Genomic DNA, 7,444 nt, shown 5'->3' on the forward strand with positions numbered 1-7,444 from the left:
TTGTTACTGACCTTTGGCTTGTTTACTGACTATGCTTCTGCTTGATCCCTACCCAGGGGCGGACTGACCATTTGGAAACTCGGGCACTGCCTGAGGGCACGGGGTCAGTAGGGGGCCCCATGAGATGCCCCTGGTACCTTTTTCATAGGCTTTTTTGAGTTTGGGCAAGGACACAGGGGCCCCATGATCCCCTATTGCCCGGGGGCCCCATGAGTTTTCAGTCCGCCCCCGTCCCTACCAGATACATCTGCTACTGGACCCCAGCTATCTACTGGTGGGGTGATCCTGAGGACCGCAATCTGGTACTAACATGCAGCACAACCCTCTCCACCATCAAGAGCTCTCATGAATATGGGTTAGTGCTTAAACGCAGCACCTCAAATGAGCCTGTGTCATCCTCCAGGGTGACCTGATTGTGTACTTATCCAGCTGGTCGGTGAGAGCTGCTCCACTGCTATAACTACTGGTCTCTGAACCTGACCCCTGACATTGACCAAAGAGTGTCAACATAGGCCCTTACTTTTTTTTAAGTAGGCGGAGATTCATTTGCCTATTCAATGGTGCTCAGGCCAAATAACTGCTCCACTTTGTTTTTGCAGTGGGTTTGACATTGAAAAATCATACCACTTAGTACTGCCACCTGCCTCTGGTTTCTGATTGGGCCATATTATAGAGGGGGTAATATGACTTTTAGCTAGTGAAGAGGAGAAAGAACCTGTACCTGTGCACATGGGCATTCTTACTGGTGGACCTGATTGTGATATCTGTAAGGTTTGGTATATTTTGTGCTACATTGTTCAGTGATGCCTTGCCTAGAGGTCCCCGGCAACAGTATTATGACAGCTGGTGCAGGTACCAGTGGGCCATGGTTGAAAGAAGCATGAGACTGGACCACTGAAAAGTAGGAGATGTTCTGTTAATAGGAAGTAGAGGGTCACTATAGCATGAACTCTAGGGCAGCTTGTAAATTTACTGAATGTTGTCCCTTTATTCTGTCCTTCTGCCCAGCCATGGGCCACTAAAGCAGAACTCCAGTCAAAAATAACAAGATAAAATGAAGAGCCTACTAAAAATTAAATAACAAAAAAACCTTTGCTGCAATATTCACCTTTATTCCAGAGATGTTCCCTTGGTAATTTTTCCAAACCTAGATGTCCTCATCCTGATCCTTATTAAACACACTTCCTCTGTGCCCAGGTCATCCAGGACAGTGACAGAAGAAGTAGCAGCAAAGTGATGAGGTCATCTTTCTGTCATTCTGCTCTCGCCTCCTATCAGCAAGCTTTTTGTTAGCACATGAACTGATTGACTCCTTGTACTGCTTCTTCATCTTACACTCCAGCCCTGCTGCACTGAGACTGTGACACTTCCAGCTCTAGCTTCTCTTTTTTTGTTGAATGTTAGCCTCCTAGTAGTCTCCATACTTAGATAAGCACTATACAAATAGGAGAGTAGGGGGGAGTTAGTTGTTGGTGGAGTAGAAAGAAGAGAAAAAGAGGACAGGTATTGCTGATTTAGGCCCTCTTGGGAATCCTAGGGCGTCATCAGCAGAGGCCACGAAGTTCCCCTCTTTGTAACTCTGGAACACTCCCTACCCTTGAGTGGGACAGACCGGATTAGCTGGGTGACTATTTGATAAAGAGTATTGCAGAGTTGGCAGAGGATGGCACTTCATGAAACTAATCTAAAAGTTCGTTTGAAAATAATAAAGGTGCAGCGCTATAAATAAAGGTAGTGAAATATCAACATAGACACAATTTCTAAGAATATGCAAATAGTGGTGTTAGATCATATTATTTCATTTATAATAAAATTCGATGTTCAATCTAGTGTCCAAAACACGAAAAGGATGTGATGTGCAAATTCTGCCGGGTCTCCTTTGCCAGTAAGGATAAGTGATCCGAAGGTGAACAAGAGATAAATGAAATGCGCACTCACCAGAAGTGCGTTTAAAATACGCATGAAAGAAGTTTCCTCTCTCATTGGGTACATCTAGGTCCTCTGCACTCAGGTCAAGTTGCGCTCTCTAGTCCCCACTGGTCATCCATCATGGCAAGGTTCCCTGGTTCATCAGACACTCATGCACCTCTGGGGTCACTCCTTAAGTTTGGTACTGCGGAAGGGTGGCGCTCATAAAGAGAGCCCAATAAGGGACATCACATAGCGTGATACTGCATAAATGTACTTTATTTCCAGAAGTAGAGATAAAAACCAAAAGTACTGACCGCAATGATTCAGGATGGCCACCAGCGGTGGCTAGATGTCCAGATGCTGTAGCCCTCTCTGACGAGTTTCGTGCTACGCACGTCCTCAAAGAGTACAGGGCTTCCTATACCTAATCTAAAAGTTCGACTAAGTTATGCTGTGCCCATCATGAATGTATGAAGAGTTTCCTGTGTGATCAATAAAACTGTATTCTACAAGGTCATGTCAGTCTCTTCCTTGCCTAATAAGATGGGTGGCCTATACCTGGGGAACCCTGTGTGGAACTTAGCTCAGTGAGAGGCAATGGTGCCCTGGTGGGTTGGCCTGTGATTGGTACAGTAAGGTGGTGCACCATGCATCCAGTAGCCTGGTGGCCTTGAAATAGTTGGCAGAACCCTGGAGGGATCTGGTCGGCAACTACCAAAGATAGGACCCTGTTAGCTATAGTATGTGTAGCTAGTAGACCAGGGGCTCGCTGTTAAAATTGTAAGCCATAACCAGTAAACCAATGTTAGAATGGAGGTCTCCTAAAGTCCTCAGCAGTGAAGTTTGTTATGTGGCCCCCCTGAGATTGGGAACTAGCATATCAACTGCCACTACTAGGTCAAATTTCAAATGCGTACTCTTCTTGCATTTAAAAAATACATTTGTTGTTATATTAATGATTATTAATTAATGTGGTTGTATCAATTAAAAGACAAGACATAAACAGTACATGAAAAATACACCAATAATTAAGTGCAGATATTCATCATGGTGAAGGGACCTTTGTTCTATATATAGGTTGCATTGTATTTGCACTATAAAGATGGCATCCCAATAAAACTATATTCAGATCATTTTACAACAGCAACCTCAAGGTTTTCTTTCTTCTTGAGTCTTTTCGAGAGTCTCTTCCATTGGACCATAAAACCGCACATGAAACACAGCTATTTTTAGGTGCCTTTTGACGAGCTTTCACATGGAATTTTCTGGATGACAGTCAGCGACCGATGCCTTACCTTAATGTATAGACCAGGGATTTTCTTTATTCAGGGGAAGACTCCTGAGGCTTCAAGACTGTGAATAAATGACACATTTTAAAGGGGATTTCTAAAACAAATAAAAAATTATTATTTCGCTATACAGTTTGAACACCCTTGTGTAACAACAGGATGGCGATTCCATCTTCTGCAGCTCCCTTGTATACAGTAGCTAGTCCAATCATTCAGATGCAAAGGGTCTTTGGTATGGGGTCAGTCAGCCTGATATTTGATTTCACCAGTTAGAGGTGTTGCAGGTAAAATCTGTACCTGAAGTTCATAGTCTTGGTATGTGACCGAGGTGTGGGTGGAACAGAACACAGGCGGAGAGCAGTGGGACACACAAGGCTTTTATTGAATTATTTGGAGGGCACACGATGAGTATAGCAAGGTACTGGCAAAACAAAAGTTAAGTCAGTGCCACAGGGTGGGACACAACAGGGAGCAGGCTCTGGCAGGCAATGGGTTAAATCCAAATGGCACACAACAGGGTGGCAGACTGGCAGGCAATGGGTTAAGCCCTAGTGACACACAACAGGGCAGCAGAACTCAGGCAGGCAAGGATTATTTTTCGCTCCATAAGACGCACCTAGGTTTTAGAGGAGGAAAACAAGAAAAAAATATTCTGAACCAATGGACTGCAGACATAGTACAGGAGATGACCAGAGACTGCAGACACAGTACAGGAGATGACCAGAGACTGCGGACATAGTACAGGAGATGACCAGAGACTGCAGACACAGTACAGGAGATGACCAGAGACTGCGGACACAGTACAGGAGATGACCAGAGACTGCGGCCACAGTACAGGAGATGAGCAGAGACTGCAGACAGTACAGGAGATGACCAGCGATTACGGACATAGTACAGGAGGTGACCAGAGACTGCGGACATAGTACAGAAGATGACCAGAGACTGCAGACATAGTCCAGGAGATGACCAGAGACTGCGGACACAGTACAGGAGATGACCAGAGACTGCGGACATAGTACAGGAGATGACCAGAGACTGCAGACAGTACAGGAGATGACCAGCGATTACGGACATAGTACAGGAGGTGACCAGAGACTGCAGACATAGTACAGGAGATGGCCAGAGACTGCGGACATAGTACAGGAGATGACCAGAGACTGCGGACACAGGACAGGAGATGACCAGAGACTGCGGACACAGTACAGGAGATGACCAGAGACTGCAGACAGTACAGGAGATGACCAGCGATTACGGACATAGTAGAGGAGGTGACCAGAGACTGCGGACATAGTACAGGAGGTGACCAGAGACTGCGGACATAGTACAGGAGGTGACCAGAGACTGCGGACACAGTACAGGAGATGACCAGAGACTGTGGACACAGTACAGGAGGTGACCAGAGACTGCGGACATAGTACAGGAGGTGACCAGAGACTGCGGACATAGTACAGGAGATGACCAGAGACTGCGGACATAGTACAGGAGATGACCAGAGACTGCAGACAGTACAGGAGATGACCAGCGATTACGGATATAGTACAGGAGGTGACCAGAGACTGCGGACATAGTACAGGAGGTGACCAGAGACTGCGGACACAGTACAGGAGATGACCAGAGACTGCGGACACAGTACAGGAGATGACCAGAGACTGCGGACACAGTACAGGAGGTGACCAGAGACTGCGGACACAGTACAGGAGATGACCAGAGACCGCGGACGGTGCAGGGGATGACCAGAGACCGCGGACGGTGCAGGGGATGACCAGAGACTGCGGACGGTGCAGGGGATGACCAGAGACTGCAGACAGTACAGGGGATGACCAAGAGACTGTGGACCTTTGGGGAGGGAGGGGGAGTGGGAACCTGAATTTGTCCTCCCTTTAGTGAGAGCACCCGGCTGAAAGCGAGAAGCGCTGCGCTTTGTGATTGGTCCAGGGTCTTCTGGGACCTGTCATGTGTCCCAGAAGACACCATACCATTCACAAAGCACAGTTCTTCTCGCGCATGTGCAGTGGGCACCCGGCTTTCACAGTCGAGTGCCCACACTAAAGATGCCAGCGCTGGAAGACTGTACAGCGCTGGACCGAGGAACAGGTAAGTTTCTGCTGCAGAGAAGAGACGAGCGGCCGGCCCGGCATTCTGACACAGTGGCGGTAGGAATACCGGACCGGCCGCTCCATATTCGCTCCATAAGACGCACTGACATTTCCCCCCTTTTTTGGGGGGGAAAAAACTGCTATAAGAAGCTAAAAATATGGTAAGTCCAAGATGGATCCTCAGCACAGGGGATGGCACACAGCAGACGGGCAGAACTCTGACGGGCAAGGATTAAGTCCAGGTTGGGTCCTCAGCACAGGGGGTGGCACACAGCGACAGACAGAACTCTGGCGGGCAAGGATTAAGTCCAGGTTGGGTCCTCAGCACAGGAGGTGGCACACAGCAGACAGGCAGAGCACAGGGTAGCAATTCAGGGACTCACCAGCCAGCAGTGGCCTCAGCAGAGGAAGTCTGGGCAGATAGGTATGTACTCCTCATGGGTCTTCAGAGGGCTATGTGTCTTGGCCACAGCTTCAAGACCACACAGGCAAGGTAAAACCACAAGTCCCAACAGTGCACAAAGCAAAGCACAGTTCAATGCATTTCCTAGCAAGGCCTGCAGCCATGAGCTGCTCTCTCCATCCTGACTCAAACTCTGCCCCTCTCCCCCCATAGGGACATTATATCATCCTTTCAATTTGACCAAGCCCCAAGCTCCCGGTGCCGACACGCCTGGCTTTTCACAGCCACAGGACACCATGCTGTCTGTGTTCCCTGCTGGGATCATTCTCATCTCCCACCCCTGCGGGGCAAAGGAACTCCCAATTTCAACTAAGCAGAGAAGCTGGCTGCTGGACACATGTGTCAATTCCAACAAACAACAACAAAATAAAATAATATTTCTGATCTCCGTCACATGGTAAAACTTTGGAACTTCAGGCAGGTGAATGTTACAAGTTGGGGGTTGTTTTTTCCCCCCCCGGGAAATTCCTTTTTGTAGGGAATGTGGCTGGCTTAATGTGGTATTATGCCCAAACACATTTTCTTTTTTTTTTTTTTTCATAAATATTTTATTAAGGAAAAATGTGCAGTATACAATATTATAATTTAACATTTAACTTCCATGGATATTCAGAGAAAAAAGCATACATGAAACATGTAGACAGGCCCTTGATTAAACATGGAACATGCCTATTTCCAATTCAGGCTTACACTGAAAAACACATCAATTGTTAAATATTATAAGTCTATTAGTAAAAATGAGTCCCCGTTATGTGTATCACATCGCCTTTTTGGTGTTCTGTTTTAGACGTGCTACAACACAGCAAACAAAAGCAGAAGATATTGAAAGGAAGGGAGAGCAGAAAAGAAAAAACAATTGAACTCTGAACAGAGAGAGAAAAAAAAAGGGGGGGGAGGGAAAAAGAGAAAGAAGCAGCCCTCTCGCAGCCCCCACATGTACCACTTGTCCACTGGATCCCACCCTACCCAATTTCCCAAAATCTGAATAGAATGGGGTGGGAGTTTCACCAAATTTCAAATATAAAGGGGGCCCCAAAATAATTTATTAATGGGATCTATATTCAGCTGCTTTGCTGAAATCCATCCAGCAAGTCTATGTGATAGTAAACCTTGACATCCTATCTTGAGTAATGTGAATCAATTCCTCCATCTCCTCCATTTTGTTGATTCTGTTGAACCATTCCTGTATTGTAGGTATATTAGTATTATGCCAATGACAAGGTATACATAATTTAGCTACATTAACCATGCTCATAGCCAAAGATTTGTTGTATTCTCTCTTGGTAAGTGAAGTATGATGGAGTAAATATTGCACTGGCGTAAACTCCAACGTATAAGATGTCACCTTGGTGATAATAATGTCGACCTGAATCCAATGGCTGTAAGCGAGAACATTTCCACCATATGTGGAGCATTGACCCAGGGGCCTCTCCACATCGCCAACAGAGATAGGAAACCGAGGGATAAAATGTATGCAATAGAGAGGGTGTACAGTACCAGCGAGATAAGACTTTGTACCTGTTTTCCTGAACAGCAACGTCTGACGAGCCTTTATGGATGTATATGCAAATGGTCTCCCACTCTTCATCAGAAAGGTCTCTAGACCAATGAGTGTAGGCTGAATTCGTAAATGCCAAAGAGGTGTCTAGCAAAGAAGTATATAAGGTGGAAATAACGTTTTGTGG

Source organism: Staurois parvus, unplaced genomic scaffold, assembly GCF_062004578.1.
Source record: "Staurois parvus isolate SC_StPar_1 unplaced genomic scaffold, SC_StPar_1.0 ptg000552l, whole genome shotgun sequence".
NCBI lineage: Eukaryota > Metazoa > Chordata > Amphibia > Anura > Ranidae > Staurois > Staurois parvus.